At 47.1% G+C, this 19,697-nt stretch overlaps 1 protein-coding gene across 1 annotated transcript in view; it reads right to left on the minus strand.

Moving 5' to 3' along the window:
- The window catches only part of CARMIL1 (capping protein regulator and myosin 1 linker 1), a 396,892-nt gene that overhangs the window by 229,541 nt on the left and 147,654 nt on the right, over positions 1-19,697 (minus strand). The window lies entirely within an intron of this gene.

Below are 19,697 nucleotides of genomic sequence, written 5' to 3' on the forward strand. Positions count from 1 at the left end.
GGTACACCTGCTGCTACCACTTCCCTGGAGTGCTGTCAGGAGAGGAAGAAAAGGCGGCGGCAATTCTTCCAAGATCTCATCCTCCAACTCTGCTTCTCAGCTGGGTCAGCCCCTCTGACCTGGAGAGAACCTGGGTAGAAGGGGGGCCCTTTTTGAGAAGATACAAATCAAGTAATGTGCCCCCCCTCTTAAATTTCCAAGGAGGTGGAAATAGCTTGACCTTCTAGCTCAAATCTATAGCACGGCTCCCAAGCTCATGACCCGAGATGTCTCAATGTGTCCCTTGAGATGTCTCGATGTGCCCCTCTGCAGGTCAGGGCCGATCCAATGGACCAGCGTCATCAGGAAAGGAGGAGATGTCGGTGCTTCTCAAGTCCTCTGGGGGAAACTGCCTTGTGTTATTTCCCAAAGAGCTCTCTTATCACTGAATACCTTCACAAATAATCCTGATGTACGCTAATACTTCTAAGTCAAAGCCACTGAGATTGCAAGTTGTCAAAGGACTTACAGGTCACAGAGCTCTGCCTAGGCTACCTGGGGCTGCAACTGCTAACTGGAGCCCACAGGTTGAATCATTAGGTGGGGCTCTGGCCTGCTGGGGGCCTCTCCCTACAGGTTCTTGGGTAATAACAGGCATCTTTCAAAACTCTACAGCCTGTCAACTTCAAGCAAAAACCTTGTTCAAGGGGACTTCCAAATACAGGAAAGTGGAATAAAAATAATGCAGTCCCTCATATTTTCTAAGAAATACCTCTGACGGGTCAGCAATAGGCAGTGCTGGGAATAGTAGCTCAAACTCAAAAAGCAACTCACTGCTACTGAGTGGATTCTGATGCGCAACAAGCCCATGGGACGGGGCAGAACTGCCCCCATGGGTTTCTGAGATTGTGGCTGTTTATGGAGTAAAAAGCCTTGTCTTTCTCCCTCGGAGCGGCTGCTGATTTTGAACTTCAGCTGTGCCGTTAGCCGCCCAACTCGAAACCACTGTGCCATGCAGGCTCCTCTAGAAATAGTTCAAGGCATGATTGCTTGTAAGACAAGATGAAGGAAAATCACCCAACATTGGCTAGGAGAGTCTGGGAAAGGCCAAGTTCATTTCAAGACCTTCCATCCGAACGGCTTTAACCACCGCTATTTACAGCACCGATTTTTACCTGGTCTCATTTTCTCTAGATTTTACAAGCTGACATGTTCTCAAATAAGGAATTTCTCAATATGTAGGTGGAGTCCCCGGGCTGCAAGACGATTTAGCACTTAGCTGCTACGGTTAGGAGACTTGCTTCTACAACGGCACCGCAGCAGAAAGGCCTGGCAACCCGCTTCCCCAAATGTGAGCTATGAAAAATCCTGTGGAGGGCAGTCCTTCTCTGCCACACCCAGGGTCACCGCGAGTAAAAATCCACTTGATGGCTGAGTTAGTCTGGGGAGACTAGAGAAACAAATCCATGGACGCACACATATGTTTGTAAGAAAGAGATTTATATACAAGAGCATTTGAACATTCAGAAAACATCCCAGCCCAGTCCAGATCAAGTCCATAAGTCCAATATTAGCCCATATGTCCAATAGCAATCTATAAAGTCCTCTTCAGACTCACAAAACACATGCAATGAAGCCAAATGTAGAAGATCACAGGCCGGTGGATAGAAAGTCCTTGGATCCAGTGGCATTGGAAATATCTCAGCGCTGGCAGGGGTCTCTGCATCAGGATGGGTCCATCTGTCTTGTCAGCTGCTATGTCTCCCAGGGCGTGAGCAGAGTCTCCCATCCCCAAGGAGGAAACCAGCTTGCTCTTAACATTCCAGGAAAGTGTGGATTTCCTAGAATTCTCAGGAGAAGGCCATGCCCACACAGAGGCCTCATTGGCTATGATCTGATTGACAAGCTAGACTCCACCCCTACACTCTTAATCCTCAAATTGACAAACGATTATATTATCTACCACAATGGTGACTGGTATAGCAACAAGTATAGCCAACAGAGGATGTTGATATCTTTATGTTCGTTATGCTGTTGACCCAAACCATGGCTCTTTTCCCTAAAAATGATCCTTTTTATTTTCACTAAGGAATTTGGGCACAGGGAGGAAAGCGGGTACAGGCCTATGAGTGAAAGGAGGTTGAACACAGTCCACCAAAAGCAGAACCAGCTACACAGTTGGTCTTTATTCAAACATGGGACCCTGGGTGGCACTGGGTTAAAGGTCCTCAATTACTAAGAGTTGGACCTCAGTCAAGTGCACCCAACTGTCAGGAGAAAAAGATTGAGGGGGATCTCCTTCTGAAAAAATAGCCATCAATCATCTTAGTCCCATACACCCAGGGTGTCCTATGTTAAAATCAACTAAAGAGCATATGGGTTTTCTTGTTATTGTCCTCAAGTTATTGAAGATGGTGATGGCAGGGTTTCCCAGGAGCTGTGGGCCCCTGAGCACTGTGGTCGCATGTCTGTGAGGCCAGTCATCAGTAGTTGTGACAATGAATCGAACCTCCCCCATCCATCCTCACTTTCACTTGAATCTTCAGGACATAGGAACCCAAATCCACACTGGCTGCATCAAGTCGCCTCCAACTCACAGAGTAGAACTGCCCCTGTGGGTTTCCGAGTCTATAACTCTTCTCTGGAGTAGAAAGCCTCATCTTTCTCCCGAGGAGCGGTTTGCGGTTTCAAACTGCTAACCGTGTGTTTGGCAGCCTGCTGCATAACCCACTACACCACCATCAAAATTACTTCCATTCTATAGATGATTAAACTGAGATGGGGTGATGTCACTCACCCAAGGTCACACTATTAGGGAAGAAATAAGATATTCACATCCAGCGTTGGCCTGTTCACTCCAAAGCCGGTGTCTCTAATCATGCATTATATGTGCATGATATTACTTGCACGCTACACGAACTTGCTTGTTGAAACCAAAGAGAACTTGAAGCGCTTGCTGAGCGGGAGCAAAGACTATAGCCTTCATTATGTATTACACCTCAAAGCAAAGAAAGCAAAACCCCTCAGAACTAGGTCCGAGAGCAACATCGAGATAGAAGGAAAAGCATGGGGCAGTTGTCAAGGATGTCCTTTTGTTTGGATGCACAATCTACACCCATGGAAGCAGCAGTCAAGGAATCAAACGACACGTGGCCTGGGGCCGGCTACTGCAAGAGACCTCTCAAATTTTCAAAGGCAAAGCTGTCACTTTGGGGACTCAGTGCACCTGACCCAAGCCAAGGCACTTGCAATCACATCAGATGCATGGGACCATAAGGAAGACTGAAGAAGAATTGATGCATTCGAATTATGGTACTGGGTGAAGCACACTGAAATTACCATGGACTGCCAGAAGAACAGATACATTTACTTACAAGTTCAGCCAGAATGTTCCTTAGAAATTAGCAGAGTGGAACTTCTTCATGTGTACTTTGGACATGGGACCAGGTGGGACCAATCACTGGAGAATCCCCTCCATCATTCTTGGTACATGGTCAATGAAAACGAGAAGGGCCTCGAGGAGATGGACTGGCTGTGGCTGCAACAAGGAGCTGCAACACAGCGATGATTGTGAGGACGGTGCAGGGCGGGGTGGTGTTCCTTCTGGTACATGCAGGGCTGCTCGGAGTTGACTCGATGGCACCTAACTACCATCTCAGCCTGTCCCCTTGTACTCTACCTCCTGGCAGGTCAGGAGGGGATCCAATACAAAAAGGATCATTCAGGGCCAAAAATCACCCACGAAGCTCTCGGCTGAGAGTATCCAAACCCCCGTATGTCCTCAGAGGCCTGAGTTTGTCATCAACGGCATTCATCAGTCCTCTGCTGAGACAGCAGCACTTGGGGAATTAAGAGTTCAAACACCTTTTTGGAAAAGAGTAAGCGGTCACTGTACTGCCAGTGAGCATCAGTCAGCAGCAGCAGCAGGAGGGCAATAAAGAAGTCAGGACATGAGACAGAGGGTCATCTGAGCCAGGCTCGACCTCCACTGCCATTTACTAAGGTCCAGGGAGGTTAGTGGTAACTGAATGATGAGGCCAGAACTCCTTTTGGAAGAAGAAAAAATTGCCTGCCCTGAATTAAGTCATGCTCCACAGGCCATCATGAGTCTTCTGCTTCCATCCAGCCCTGGGATGTGACCCCTTTTCCACACCCTGCTTCTCCCCCAGGAGAACAGTAGGAAACGAAACAGCAGTTCACACGCATGATCGTAAGCCTGGCAAGAGGGGGTCAGGCTCCATTTACTTTCCCTTTTTCTCCTGCGACAACTCAGCACACACATTGTTCTTTATCACTTCTAGGAATGACCTGTATGATCAACCCCCAAGGCAGCCAAGAATCTTAAGTCAACTAGACCTCTTCCTGGAGGTAAAATGACAGCCAAAGCATGGATGGGTTTTAAAAATTTGAGGGGGGGGGGAATGGAATGAAACGATCATGGAATTTTTCCATGAACTTTCTGAAGCCCCCTTACATAAAACGTGCAGGTTAGAATGGGTTTGGTGTCGTCTGGTCCAAGACATAAACCCTGTTTAGTTTATAATCTGCAAGTCGGCTCAGAGAAATCGACCAGCTATCTACCAGAGAAATCTTACAGCTAGTTCGTGGTAATGCTGGAACTAGAAGCTGGCCTGCTCCCTCCCCGTCTACTTAATATCTTTCCCCTGATCCTCAAATTAGCAATAAGGGGCAAAGGCAGAGGCTCCAGAGAGGTGCTCACACACAGCCTCTTCCATATCCGAAAAGCTTCACTTCACTCCACACACATCGAGTTGGTCCCTGACTGGCGGTGACCCCACGTGCAGTAAACTTCCACTCCGCCTGTTCCTGCTCCTCCTTGGAATCGTTCACAAATAAATCCTTTGGGCCACAAGGGCTTCACAGGTTAATTTTCCATAGCAGGCCTCTTTCTTCCTGGTCTGTCTTCAACTGCAAGCTCTACTGAAAAGTTGCTCAGGGTCACAGTGGTGCTCCAGTGGCTGTCAGTGGCTGCCTTTGGGGTGTAATGACTAGGTCTCCTGCATGGAAGATGAGCTTTCCAACACTGAATCACCTTGCCTTCACCCCATGCTCTATGAAATAGAGAGTGTGTGTGTATGATAGGCATGCATGCATATCTGTATACATGTGTGTATGTATGTATATAGATACCCTGTTTCCCCGAAAGTAAATAAGACCTACGTAGTTTTGCCTCTCGCTGAAATATAAGGCATTCCCCTGAAAATAAGACCTCACAAAAATAAGGCTCCCCGAAGCTACTGTAACCCTGGACTCTGGACCATATCAGCGCAGCTTACTTTTGGCTGCAGCACAGCCGGAGCAGACAAGAAGTGTGAGGTCTCTTTTAATAAAACAATAAATGCGTGCAATATTCTTCTTCATGGAAAATAAGACCTAGCGCATCTTTGGGAGCAAAAATTAATATAAGACACTGTCTTATTTTCGGGGAAACAGGGTACATATATGTCCTTATATTAAAAAGCTCCACATTTTTCCCACTAGGCAAGCATTGAGTAACTTACTCTCAGTTAGTGCACCCAGTGGGATTGCCTGGGCTGGTTCTCTCTGGTCACAATGAATTTTTTCGTAAAAGCAGTTTCACTTAAACCTTGTGTTTTGTGATAGTCAATTGAAGGGACCAGTGTACATCTGTGAAATTTTGTTTCAGCTGATACCAAGGGCTCAAGTAAAAAAAAATGTTTTGAAAATGATGATGGCAAGATATGTACAAATGGGCTTGACACAATGGATGGATGGATGGATGGATGGTGGTAAGAGCTGTACAAGCCTCCAATAAAATGATTTTGTTTTTAAAAAAAGAAATTTTGTTTTTTGCTCAGCAAAAATGCCACAGAAACTGTTGGGATGTTGAACACAGCTTTCCAGGGCAGTGCAATGGGAAAAACACAAGTGTAGGAGTGGTTTTCGCATTTCAAAAAGGAGAAATGTTGACTGATGACAAACCTCCTTCTGGACATGCGTCAACCTCCTCAACGGACAAAAATGCCAACTCATAGTGCATTTGGAGTTCGTTCCACCAGGTCAGACTGTTAATCAAGCTTTCTATTTAGAGGTACTGGGAAGATTGCGTAACAGTGCATGACAAAAAAGGCCTTATTTGTGGCAGACGGGGAACTGGTTTTGCTACAATGAAAATGCTCCTGTTAACACAGCCATCTCAGTGCACCAGTTTTTGGCAAAAACAGCATGCCTCTCTTGCCCCACATACCGTACTCACCTAACTCCAAGCAACTTCTTTTTGTTTGCATGAATGAAGAAGGACACAAAAGGACAGCGATTTGAGGACACAGAAGAGGTGAAAAAAAACAAACACAAAAAGGGAGGGGCTGTCAGCCATGCAAACAGATGAGTCTGAAAAATGTTTCCAAGAAAGGAATTGCAGATTTGACAACTGTATTAAGTGTAATGGAGAGTTCTTTGAAAGTGATATGGTTGTTTTATAAAAAGAATGAAATGCATAGCTTTGGGGAAAACATTCCATTTGGGGGAGGTAGCTCTGTCTCTAGAGCAGTAGTTCTCAACCTGTGGGTCGTGACCCCTTTGGGGGCTGAACAACCTTTTCATAGGGGTCACCTAAGCCCGTTTTTCCAATGGTCTTAGGAACCAAGACACCACTCCTCTATCCGTCTCCAGGCAAGTCTGCCTATATGCCTATATACACCCACCTACAGGGTCACCACAACGTGAGGAACTGTATGAAAGGGTCCCGGCATAGGAAGGTTGAGAACTGCTGCTCTAGAGTCTTTTCTCTTACTTAGGCTGACTCTTAAATCTCACATTTCAGACAATAGTCTACACACATGCAATGTAGCAAAATGATCCTCCATAGGATCTGGGCATCTTATAAAAAATGCCTCTGGGCATCTTATAAAAAATGTCGATCGGGCCTCACTGCGTAGTTGGTCATCCTGTCCTTCTCTCTCTTTGCCCTTGTCTCTGCAATCATTTGTCTCTCTCTCTTTGTCTCTCCATCCATGTCTCTCTGAGTCTCAGTTTTCTATATGTCAATATGTCTGTTTCTCTCTCCTTCCTTGCTCTCCCCTCTAATCCCATCCTGTACTGCTGATACTCCATCATCATCATCATCATCATCCCCTCATCCCCCCTTACTTAGTCTTTCTTCTCTTCTCCAGCCCTCCCCCTGACTTCACGTCTGTGGCAGTTACATAATCTGTCAACTTGTGAGGGGGTGGAGTCTAGCCTGTCAATTAGGTCTCAGCTTGATGACCTTATTTGGAGGCGAGAAGGAGATGCATAGCTCACTGGAGGCTAGATACATGCACTCTCTCTGCTAGACATCGCTGTTGACAAGCCACATGGAGACCCCTGATGGAACCAGAGCCCTGGAGCTCGAGGAGCCACATGGAGACCCATATCAGCACTAAGATGCTTACACCGCCACTGGATCCATAAGACTTTCTACCCACGGGCCTGTAATCTTCCTGCATTTGGTGTCACTGCATGGCTGCGTGAATCTAAAGAAATGTATGGACTAATATCAACATATGGGGTAATATCACTTATGGACTTGATCTGGGTTGGGATACTTTCTTCAGGTACAATTGCTCTTTGATATAAAGTTCTCTCTTGCCCACATATGAGTATCTCTGGATGTTTTGCTCTAGTCAACCCGGACTAACACATATTACCGTCCATTGAGCCAATCACTGGAGAGTTTATATAATAGGTATTATGCTTACTGCAAGACCAATGGGCACCAATCCCAGGAGGAAGGCTGTATCCTGAGAGAGGATTTTCATTTGCAGCACAGTCACAGAGGAATGGGAACAAAACATGAACTAAACACGATGAGACGCGTTTTGGCATTCATATGCAATGAGCGCCCCGGCAATGGAGTGACTCCCAAGTCCCTTGTGCGGCTCTAATGAATAAGTCTGAGAAATCATCTCAAAACATGCCCCCGGACAACTGACGCATGCTGCGATCACCAGTGCTCCCTGATAGCATTCCTTCTTGGTACAAGTGCTCTCCTTTGGGGAGTAATGTCTCCCTCCACCAGCGAGCGATCACGTGTCCTGCCCATCCTCCCTCTAGGCCAAACTTCTCCTGACCTGACACCCCGGCCAAGGAGTCTGGACCAGGCGGAAAGCTGTGAGCAGGGTATTCACTGTGGTCGGCACAAACAAGGAACGAAACACATAAACGCCCGGAGAGTCTATGTGGGATTCACCTTGTTTCTCGACACCACACCTACACACAGCACCTGTATCAAGAATAAGTTCCCTTGTGGAATTTGTCTGTAATCAGAACTTACATAAGTAACTATGTCGGTACTTACAGACTTGTATTTGTTAGGGCCAGGTTGTATCTAGCGTTACTCAATGGCTTGTCTTTGTGTACAGTAGAGAATACGCCTTTCGGTGCATAAAAAAAATAAAGAACCCCCTACGAATATCCTGAAACATTCTCTGCCTGATAACACAGTAATAACAGCAATAGTATTTTCATGTGCTGCCAAGTCGTGCTCCTTTTTGTTTTTAAATGCTCCTTGGATGTTCAACATCAGAAGCTCTGTCAGGGCGGTCTGTAACTAGGGGTGGCATATAAGTTGGGGGTTGGCCCCCTGGGCTGACTTCCTTCCTTTAAAACTATTTTAAAAGCAGTGTCTGTGTCCTTCAGAAAGTCGGATTCTGGCCAAAACGAATTCTTTGAAAACAGACGTATCCAGGAGGGAGTGCAGCCTTTGGAGAATCACAAATCACTTTGTGCTGGCCGGTGTCCATTTCTAGAGATCAGGTAGGGGCCACAGAGAAATGAGGACGGTCCTTAGAAAGTGCACGAGCCATAAGGAGAAGTCTTCCAGCAGACCCCGGCTCAGGTCAAACTGTCCTTGCATGTACCACGTGGTTAGCTGCTGGCAGAAAGAGGCCCAGCTCTTAGTGACATGGGTACAACAGTAAGCACTGCCCACTCACAAGCCATCACCACGATTGGTTTCAGATAGAAGCAGTGTGATCCATCGAAATACCACGAGTTAATTTTGAGAAGTAGCTCACCTGGCCTTTCTTCCTAGTCCACTATAATCTGGAAGCTCCACTGAAATTTGTTCAGCATGCCAGCAAAACCTAAGCCTTCTGGTGACAGATAGGTAGGTGGTGGCTTTGCCTCATGTGGGGTGCAATGGCACAAACGTGGGTCTCAAGGGTGGGAGAATTGTACCGCTGAATCACCAATACTGCTGTGCACACCATCCCAAAACAACAACAAATCAAACCCACTGCCATCGAGTGAACTCAGACTCATAGCAACCCTACACAGCATGCCTGAGGCTATGTATCTTCATGAGATCCGATAGTCTTGTGTTTCTCCCTCAGGCCAGCTGTAGGGTTTGAACTGTTAACCGTCCAATGCTTACCTGGGAGCATCATGCAGCGATACGTAGATGCAAGGATGAAACCATAAATGCCCTAATTCCCCGTTTGCTCGAGCCACTGAAATTGGGCCAATCAATGGGGCTGCATTTATGGTAGGAATCCCAGTGAGCTCTGCCTCCCAGCTTAGCTGCTTGGTTTGTCGGCCAGAGGATCTGTGGCCCCTCAGCTTAACAGTGTATGCTGTCTCAGGCCCAGGGGGCCCTCAAACTACGGCTCGTGGGCCATAGGCAGCCCACCTAGGACATTTATCCAGCCCACTGGCTGTTTTTGCCTAGCAGCCGACTCGTCCAGTGTGTATAGGAATTTGCTGTTGTTGTTTTGGGGTTTTTTTAACTATAGTTCGGCGCTCCAGCAGTCTGAGAGACAGTGAACTGGCCCCTTGTTTAAAAAGTTTGAGGATCCCTGCTCTAAGCAGAATGCCGGGGCAGGGTGGTAATAATCAGAATTAAAAAGTCAAACAGGAAATCTCCTCTCTGTGTCACCGGAAAGTATCACCTCATCACAGAGCCCAGGTGGCATATGAGTTACACCTAGGGCTGTTGCTTACCACAAGATCAGCAGTTTGAAACCACCAGTCGCTCTGTGGGAGAAAGTTGAGGCTTTCTACTCCCACACGGACGCACCGTCTTATAAAGCCAGGGGAACCATTTGGACCTGTCCTGTAGACTTGTGTGTCAGAACTGGTTCCACGGCAGTGCGTTCTTGCAGCCACCCCAACATGAGCGTCTCTCTGGTACTAAGGCCACCAAGTCTCCTCCCACCCTTTGCTTGGAACTCCCCTGGTTTTAGCACGGAGCATCCTGCATCCTGGGAACCTCTCCGGTCCTGGGCAAACCGGGTGACTGGCTTCGGTTTTGCCCTCGGGGAGACCTGGGTTCAAATTCTGGTCTGACGCTTTCAGCCACCTGACTCTGACAGCACTGGTTACCCCTCTCTGCCTCGGTCTGTTCTTCTGTAGCATGCGAATACCCCTTTTCCTCTTTTGCATGACTGTTGTGCGGATTCAGTAAGGAATGCTATTTTCTGCTCTTAAGTTGATTTCAACTCATCGACACCCATGTGTCAGAGTAGGACTGTCCCATGGGATTTAATAAAACTCACTCCCATCAATTAAGGTCAGACTCATAGTGACCCTACAGGGCAGGGCAGAACTGCGCCTCTGGGGGTCTGAAATCCCCACTCTACAGGAACAGAAAGCCTCATTTTTCTTCCATGGAGCAGCTGGTGGGTTTGAACTGCTGGGCTTGCAATTAGCAGCCCAACACCACGAGGGCTCCTCCACAGGGTCTCGTAGGTTGCAATATTGATAGACTGCCAGGTCTTTCCCCCACTGAGCCCCTCAGTGGGCTTGAAGAGCAATCCTTTCTATTCCAAGCTGAGTTCTTAACTATTTGGCTACCAGGGCTCCTTAAGTAAGAAATAAATGCACACTAATCCTATAAAGTCCTGATTCCAAGCCCCCGTGACATTACAGATCATACATTGGGCTGCGTACGAACCACACCAAATCAAAACTGCCAACTCTTTCATGGGAGAAAGTTGAAGCTTTCTATTCCTCTACAGAGATGCCATCTCAGAAACCCGCAGTGGACAGTTCTACCCTGTCCTTGGGGTCGCGATGAGAATGGACTTAGTCTCTGCTCAACACTAGCTTTGCTAGCACCCTGAAATAAATAACGGCGAACCAAACCCAAACAATATTTATAAAATATAAACAGCATCTCCAATTTAGAATCCCAACGTCAACTTGCCTCGCTAAAAGACTGGACTATTGAACCAATAACCTCAGTTGAAAGAATAAGTAGCAACAACATCAATCACAAAGACTATGAGACTCTCCCCGGGTGTAATGTTCTAGCACAACTTTTCTGACCTTGGAGAAGAATAATTTTCTTGAGAAGTTTTTTTTTAAGTGTAGTGGGGCATCAGAGGAAGAATATATGCTTAGCCAGGGAACCTTAACTGTAAAGGGCAAGCTATAACTTTCGCTCCAGACTCCCCCAGGGGAACCGCCATTCTTCCACAACTGCCTTAGCATGCAAACCACACTTTCAACCTCTGTAATGAATTTCCTCATTGAAATGCAAGCTGCAGCCGGCTTCCCTCCCAAGCATCTTGGTTCAACTTTCAACTTCAAATTTCCACTTGGCGACATTTATAAAAACTGTCTCTACGGCCAAGATGCACCTCTTAGCAGAGAAGCTTACGTTTTCCTAAGCAGATGACCTATAAGGAAGTTGGCCAGCGAGCTCTCTCATTGAACACGCTGTAGAAATAGAAAAGAAAACTTGCTTCACCACCTTAAATACCCTCCTTGCTGCTGTGCAAGCTATCCATGCATTCGTACCCACTGCTTTCCCACTGAGCGAGAACGATGCGGCTTTCTAAGGCCGGAAATGGTCTCGGAGACCCACAGAAGAAGTTCTACCTGTCCTAGCATAGCAGTTCTTAACTTGTGGGTCGCGACCCCTTTGGGGATCAAACGACCCTTTCACGGGGGTCGCCCGATTCATTACAGTAGCAAAATGACAGTGATGAAGTAGCAACGAAAATAATCTGATGGGTGGGGGTCAACACCACAGGAGGAACTGCATTAAAGGGCCGCAGCACTAGAAAGATTGAGAACCACTGATGTAGAAGCTAAGGTATGTACAGTGGCCTGCCAAGGTCTCACATATCTCGCTCCCTCCCACCTGTGCCCCCAATACCATCACTTCGTGTCTCTTACAACCTCTTTGATCTTTAAGCATTAATCTTAAGCACTTCAAGCACATTCCTGCCTCAGGGCCTTTGTGTATGCTGTTTCCTCTACTGGCAACACTCCTACCCTGATCTTCTGATGGCTCACTCCTTCACTCCTTTGAATTTACCAAGATTAGGCCTACATTTGCCCTCAAACCAGGCACTTTCTTAACCCTGAACACATGATCATCTCTGTGGACCTTAAACCAGAATAACCCATTGCTGCCCAGTCAATCATGACCCAGGGTGTGTGAGCAGGGCTGCACTCCACAGTGTTTCCAAGGCTGAGATTGGGGAAGTAGATTGCCAGGCCTTTCTTCTGAGATGCCTCTGGGTGGACTCGAACCACCAATCCTTTTGGTTAGCAGCTTCACACACACATTAACTCTTTGCTCCACCCAGGGGCTCCCTGTGGGCTTCTCTTTAACTAAGCTTCAAATAAAGGGGTGGGAAGAAGTCCCTAAAAGTTGTCCACCTCCACGTAAGATTTCAGCTCACTGTTGGGCTAACTTCAAGGTCAGCAGTTCAAAACCACCAGCCACTCCAAAGGAGAAAGAGGAGGCTTTCTACTCCAGTAAAGAGTTATAGTCTTGGAAACCCACAGAGGAGCTTCTACTCTATCCTATAGGGTCGCTATGAGTTGGGGTCAACTTAATACGGCAGGGTTGTGCTTAGCACGTCCCTCCTCTGGTTTGTCTAGGCTTTTAGAATGCTAAGACCCCAGCAAATATTTTCTGAAAAGGAATTCATTCTTTCTGGAAAGGAGGGTTTTCCTTCCACATGGCAGCCGAGAATTCACTTGGGTTTTGCATTCTATTCAGACTTCTCGTTTCTGGGGAAACCTTTGTTCTCAAACACCTGTGTACATCCATCTCTTTTCACCTGGTTATTTCTGCCGTTGAACAGAAGTAGAATGTTTACCTACAGCTTGTCAGACACAATCGCTTCATTCTTCCCGCAAGCCCATTATTGCAAGCTGTAAGGTATTAAGGAAGCATGAAATGAAATGCCAGAAACCCATCTAATTCTACCCCCACCCCCATAAATGAACATGGGGCTCCTCTAAAGGATTTAAGCTCTTCTCGGCATCACTACACATCTGATCCTCATTTCAAAGCATTAGCTGAAACAAAATTCTGGAATCTGCCAATGTAATTGTATTTAAAAAATGACTTTTTTTTTTTAATAGGAGATGTGATGCTTACGCTTTAAAACACCTTATTTCCTTTCCGTGGTAACAGACACAACCAAACATACATCCATTCACAATCTCTGCTCAGATTATTTCATCACTGTCACCTTAGGCTCCTGGCTTCCTCACGTTCTCATCCTGGCTTTAGCGGAACTGTCCTGAAAACTCGATTCACGGTCTCCAAGAGCGTCGGTGGCGTAGTGATTACGTGTTGGACTGCTAACTGAAAGTTCGAAACCACCAGCGGCTCAGCACGGCAATGAGAAGACTTTCGACTCCCGTAAAGAGTGACAGCCTTGGAAACTCACAGGGCCATTTCTACCCTGATCCGCTTGGTTACTTGGAGTCAGAATGGGCCCTATAAAGAATGGCCATGTGAAAGAGTCCAGTCCATTCACTACTGGACTGATTACCTTGGATCAGCCTGATAACAACAATAACCATCAATGAAATCAATGGAAATAAAGGAGCACATGGCTGTCAAGCGCTGTCAGTTCCACCTCATGGCAACTCTATGTTTACCAAGTACTGCTGCTCCACAGGGTTCTTCTGGCTGGAATCTCGAGGGAAGCAGATGGGTAGGTTCAAACCGCAGCTGGTTCATTGCCAACTGTTTGTGCCAACTGGCTAAATGGCAGTGAGAATAAGACACCAAGCTTCCTCACCTGGTACAGTTGTTTTTTCCAGAATTCTGGCCCTACATTTCCTCCCCAAGCGGAACCATTTCAACTAGTCAGCCCCACGTTCCTGGCCTGGCCTCATCTTCTCAAGCCAATAGGGTACAAGTGTGACTTATGGCGTCCTCCCCTCTTGTCATGGGACACTCCCTGCCACCCAATGAGCAAATGCACGTTCTCTTTACTTGTGGTGTCAGAGCCAACGTATGAAACATACTCTCTTCTTGGCAGAAGAAAGGCTGCAACAGTTGGGGAAGGTTGACATTGATTTAATACTACTGTGCAAATAATCAGATAGAGAGATTAAAAAACATCTTTACTGAATTCAGAGAGATGGGGAAAAATGCTAGGAGATTCAGAGTAAATATACCAAGGTTATGTGAATAATTTATGGCGGTGTTTTTCAAACGGAGAGTCTCAAACATTGACTGGGTGGTTAAATCGGCTCAGTAAAGTTTCACGCACACACATCAGTAGAGTCACACACACACACACACACACACACACACACACACACACACACACACACACACACACACCTGGACTGGAAATGAAAAGGGAATCACGTACACTGCCAACAGAAAATCTAAACATTGTGTCATAAACTTTCTGTTTCAGTGACAGCAATGTGTGTGGTACATATGCATGTAGTTGTGCATGTGTACATGCGTGTACAAACATATGTCTCAAGAGCAATATCACATGATCTTCTTGTGTTGCCCATGGGTTTGGGAAGCTTTATGAACCCTGGCTCATGGCACCAATGAACACCACCTATCGTGGTCTACATGTATGGATGGTGAGAAAGCAAGGTAGGAAGGCAAGAAGATGGAGTCAGGAGAACTCCCAGTGTGGGCTTTTTTTTTTTTTAAGCGAAGGCAGGTTACTTGAAATTCCCAGGCCCCAGTTGCCTCACCCTTAAATTGGAGATAATATCTTTTACCATTTGAGAACTGGAGTCACCACACCAAATGACTGATACCATTGTAGACTCTAGAGTCCCTGGGGGGTAAAAATGGCTAACATGCGTTATCGCTAACAGAAAAGTCGGTGGTTCGGGTTCACCCAGAGCACCATGGAAGAGAGAATCAGGCAGCAAGAACTCTATGGGTCACGATAGTCTGATCCCTTTGTGCATGGAACAGGACCTCCATCCCCATCGTTCGACGGGTCAGTGCACCTGCGAGCAGGGAGGGCATGGTACATGATGGTGCTGTTGCTGTCACTGGGTGCCATCTCGTCAATTCCAACTCATAGTCGCCCCCATGTGACAGAATAGAATGGCTCCTGTGGAATTTTCTCCTTTGAAATCGATTTATGAAGGATGATCACAGGTCTTTCTCTGACGGAGCAACAATGTGGGTTTGCCAACCATTTACTTAGCACCTGCTTAGTTAACTGCTATGGTACCAAGCCTCCTTTCAACGTCCTGCTGGACACCCCTACGCCTGCTGCCGGCACAGTATCTCAGCGTACTGAGCTCTGGGAGGCAGACTACCCCAGCTGAGTCCTGGCATGTACAAGCTTAGTTGACCTCGGGAAAGGTTTCTTTGGGCCCCGCTCACCTGTAAAACACGAGTCATAGCGCATGCTTCACTGGAGCTTGTCATGAGGAGGAATACAATCACACAGAGAAGGTGCTTAGGACTGTGTGTGGCTACAGGGTCCGGCGAAGGTTACGTAGCACCCTCCATCCCAAGAGACTCCATGATCGTGTTGCTCTCGCATTTCCTGACCTCCCTGTCCACGACATCATGCCCCAGACCTGGTCATCTGCTGTCTGCAATGATCTCACTCCCGATTTCTAACTCGGGCCTCCCGTTCTTAGACCACGTTCTCCTCCTTTCATCTCAAAGTGGGATCGATGGGACCGAGCATCACTTGGGAGCCTGTTAGAAATGTCGAGTCTTCGGCCACACTCCAGACTTACTGAATCTGCATCTGTATTTTAATAAGATTCCCCCGAGGATGTACACGCACCGTGTAGTTAAGAGAAATTCTGTATCTATTTCCCCTCCCACCACTTCTGGCTCCTCTGATATAATCATGTCACGGACCATTCTATATCTTCCCTCATTCCACTGACATCATTCCTCCATAGCCAATCCCCACAACCTACATGGTCCTAGTTTTCTCATTACACCTACAGAGGAAACACTCCACCCTGCATGAACCCACCAAGATCCCTGACCTCTGCCTGTAGAGGTGGCTATCAAGCATCACTGGAGAAACCGATCCAACTCCCTTCGTCTCCCATGTCATAGAAAACACAGTATCATCACGGTATCACTTACCATCCCACCCCTAATCGGCTCACCTATCTACACCTGCAGCTACATGTAGCCTCTTCCTCTTCTACAGGAAGAACCCCTCCAATCATCTGAGTCACGCATTAGGCCTAACTTTGTAGGAAATCGAAGCTCCCCAATGTGCCCATCATTTCCATATTTATGGGCAGATAGCTGTCATGCCACTGACCCCGTCTCATGGCAAACTTGTGGACAAGAGGATGTTGTCTGGGTCATCCCTCACAGTCGCCAGCACGTCCAGGGTTCCACCACGGTGCCATTCCATCTCACCAGCTGTCTCGCATGTCCTCCCTTCGCCAAACCAAATATCCTCATTCTGCAATCGATCCCTCCCGATGATGGATCCAAAGCAAGCAAATCAGACAAGGCTCTGTTGTCAATCCTGTTTTCCTTGGCTTACTCTGGAAGCGCTGGTGAAGCCTGTCCAGCAGGGATGAACCCGCTCGTATTTGAAATACCCGTAGCACAGCTTCCAGAATTGCAGCAGTGTGCACGCCACCCGCGTACAGCAAACTGATACATGGGTGGTGGTTTCACACCTAGACATCTAAACACATAGATCTAGATATATGCTCTTGTTGGATCTCACACACTTCTGGTAACACCTAACTACCTCTGACCCTACTTTCTCAAAAAAATAAAAAAGTACCTGTCCGCCATGTCTTCATTTTATGCCTAAATTCACTTTTCAACTATTCCAATTGGACTTTGCCCCCACAACAGGCCCGAAGTTGTTTTGTTCAATTGACTCTTCATTCTTAATTCCAGTGTAGATTTTTTTCAGCCTTTTAACTAAAATTTTTCCTTAACGTTGGGGGCACAGCCACTTGGGTTTAAAATACTATCACAGCCACGTGTGTTTAAAATACTATTTTCCAGGATTTTCCTAGCTGCCTTCCTATTTCCCTTTCCTGCATTGCCTTCCATTTTCTCCCAAAACTACAACTGGTTTCAGATGACTCTCAAGTTCATGAACAGCCCACACTTCTTGAATCACCGAACAGATTTACCTAACTCTATTTAAATGCTGCTCAAAACCTTAAACTCTGCATATCCCAGACTAAATATGTGATCTTTCTTCCAGACTCCGTTCCTTTTCCAAAAGACTTGAACTCAAAATGAACAAAACTACCCACTCCATTTCTCAAGCCCAAATGCCAGATATTGTCACCTTCCAAGTTCAATGCCATCTGCTGTCCTAAGTGTCTCTTAAGCCCATTCACATCTCATCTCCACTGCCACTACTCTGTTCCAAGGCTGTGTGGAGCATAAGAAGTGAAGGACAACACTTGATCCTGAACATGGATCAAGAGGCAATCGTGAGTCTGGTCAGGGAGGCCTGGGACCAGCGAGTGTTCCGTTCTGTTGCAGACAGGATTACTATGGGCCTGAGCCAGCTCAGGGCACTAACAACTATCACCTTGCTCACTAACCATTTGTACAAGCCCCTTAACAGATCCATTCTTGCCCTCAAATCAACTGTTGCCCTAGGGCCGTAGAGTGATACTTAAAAACCAAAACATCATCATGTTCCTCCTCTGCTTAGAAGGAGCCCTGATGGTGAAATGGGCTAACACCAGCGGTTCAAAACCACCAACTGCCCCAAGGGAGAAAGAGGAAGTGATCTGGCCCCATTAAGATTTACAGTCTGAGAAATCCTACGGTGCAGTTCTACTCTGTCACTTGGAGTTGGAACCAGCTCAGTGGGAGTGGCTCTGGGTTTTGTTTGTTTGTTTGTTTGTTTTCTCAGCTTGTCACTCTTCTCATAGTGACTCTGCACTGATCCCTGCTTCCACACCCTGCCTCACATCAAGCTCTCTCCCCATCTCATGTCAACCACAATGGACTTCTTCTGAAAGAGGTCATCTTCCCAAGGGGAGGGTCCTGCTACATCCTCTGTCTCAATTTCTCCCCTCCTTGCCTTACCTTCACTTGGCTCACACCAACTCCTGCTTCAGGTTCTAGCCTAAAAGACTTGCCCCCCAAGAAAGCCCAGACCACCTCAGACCCTCTTTAGCACTATGTGCTCAAAGAGACTGTGCTCCTGCTTTGTGATACCCAAGGAGCTCTGGTAGTGTAAGGGTTATGAGTTGGTTTGCTAATCACAAGGTCAGCAGTTCGAAGCCATCAGCCACCCCGCAGGAGAAAGATGAGGCTTTCGACTCCCGAAAAGGTTCTACCCCCTGGGAAACCTACAGGGTCAGTTCTACCCAGTCCTGTAGGCTTGCTATGAGTAAGAAGGAACTTGAAGCAGTGAGTTTTAGTAATATCTACCACGATGGTAATGATTGGTGGGGCTAGATATTTACTTTCAACCAGCCCCACCAGAGTAGACCCCACTGGGGGCAGAGACCCTATCCGTCCTGTTCATAGCAATCATCCTCAGGACCTAGCACAGTGCCTGAAAGAAAGGAGGTCCACAAAGGTGTGTTGAGTGAATGAACGTGCTATGCTCTAGTGTTCTCTCCATTTCTAGCTGTGAAAAACCCTGTGTGCCTGCTTGCTATGGCTGCCTCCCACACAACTGACATCCCCTTCTCTTCTCTAGTCCCGTCCCTTATGGAAAGTGCCTAAAAATGTGCTGTTTGCAACTCAGCTCGACCCACTTCAAACGGATCTACCAGCGGATTCCCATCTCGCCTGCCAAAACTAAGAGAAACAGAACAAGGAAAAGATAATGGGCAGGAAAGGTGTCGAGGAGCCAAGTGCTGACATCTCCGTCTCTCCCGAACGTGTTCATAGACTTCCCTCACAATCCTCACATCACCAGCCTCGCATTCCATGCCGGTCATCTCGCAGCTTCTGCAGGCTGAGACTGTGCTTCCTAGCAATGGGTATGCATGCTAATAAAGGACATGGCCCTCTGTAGGAGCTCTAGTGGGGTAGGGGTTACCCGTTGGGCTGCCATCCGCGTGGGTGACAGTTTGAAACCACCAGCAGCTCGGTGGGAGAAAGACTGGGCTTTCTACTCCTGTCAACAGTTGCAGGCTCAGAAACACCCAGGGGGGGTGGGGGCGCTATAATGAGTCAGCATTGACTGGATGGTGGTGAGATTAGTTTGGGGTATAGCCTTCTATAAGAAGCTCTGGTGGTGCAAGGGTTAATCAAAAACGGAGTGGGGGGTGGGTTCAGATGCACCAACTAGTCTACAGCTGGAAAGACCTGTCAGTCTAGCCCAGTCAAGATTCCAACAGCCTGGGAGATCCGATAGCAGTGGTTTTCAACCTTCCAAATGCCACGAGCCTTTCATACAGTTCCTCGTGTTATGGTAACCCCTCCTAAGCATAAAATTATTTTTGTTGCAATTTCATCGCTGTAATTTGGCTACTGTTATGAATCGGGAGGCCCCAGTGAAAGGGCCGTTTGACCCCCAAAGGGGTCA

This window comes from Tenrec ecaudatus, chromosome 1, assembly GCF_050624435.1.
Source record: "Tenrec ecaudatus isolate mTenEca1 chromosome 1, mTenEca1.hap1, whole genome shotgun sequence".
Classification (NCBI taxonomy): domain Eukaryota; kingdom Metazoa; phylum Chordata; class Mammalia; order Afrosoricida; family Tenrecidae; genus Tenrec; species Tenrec ecaudatus.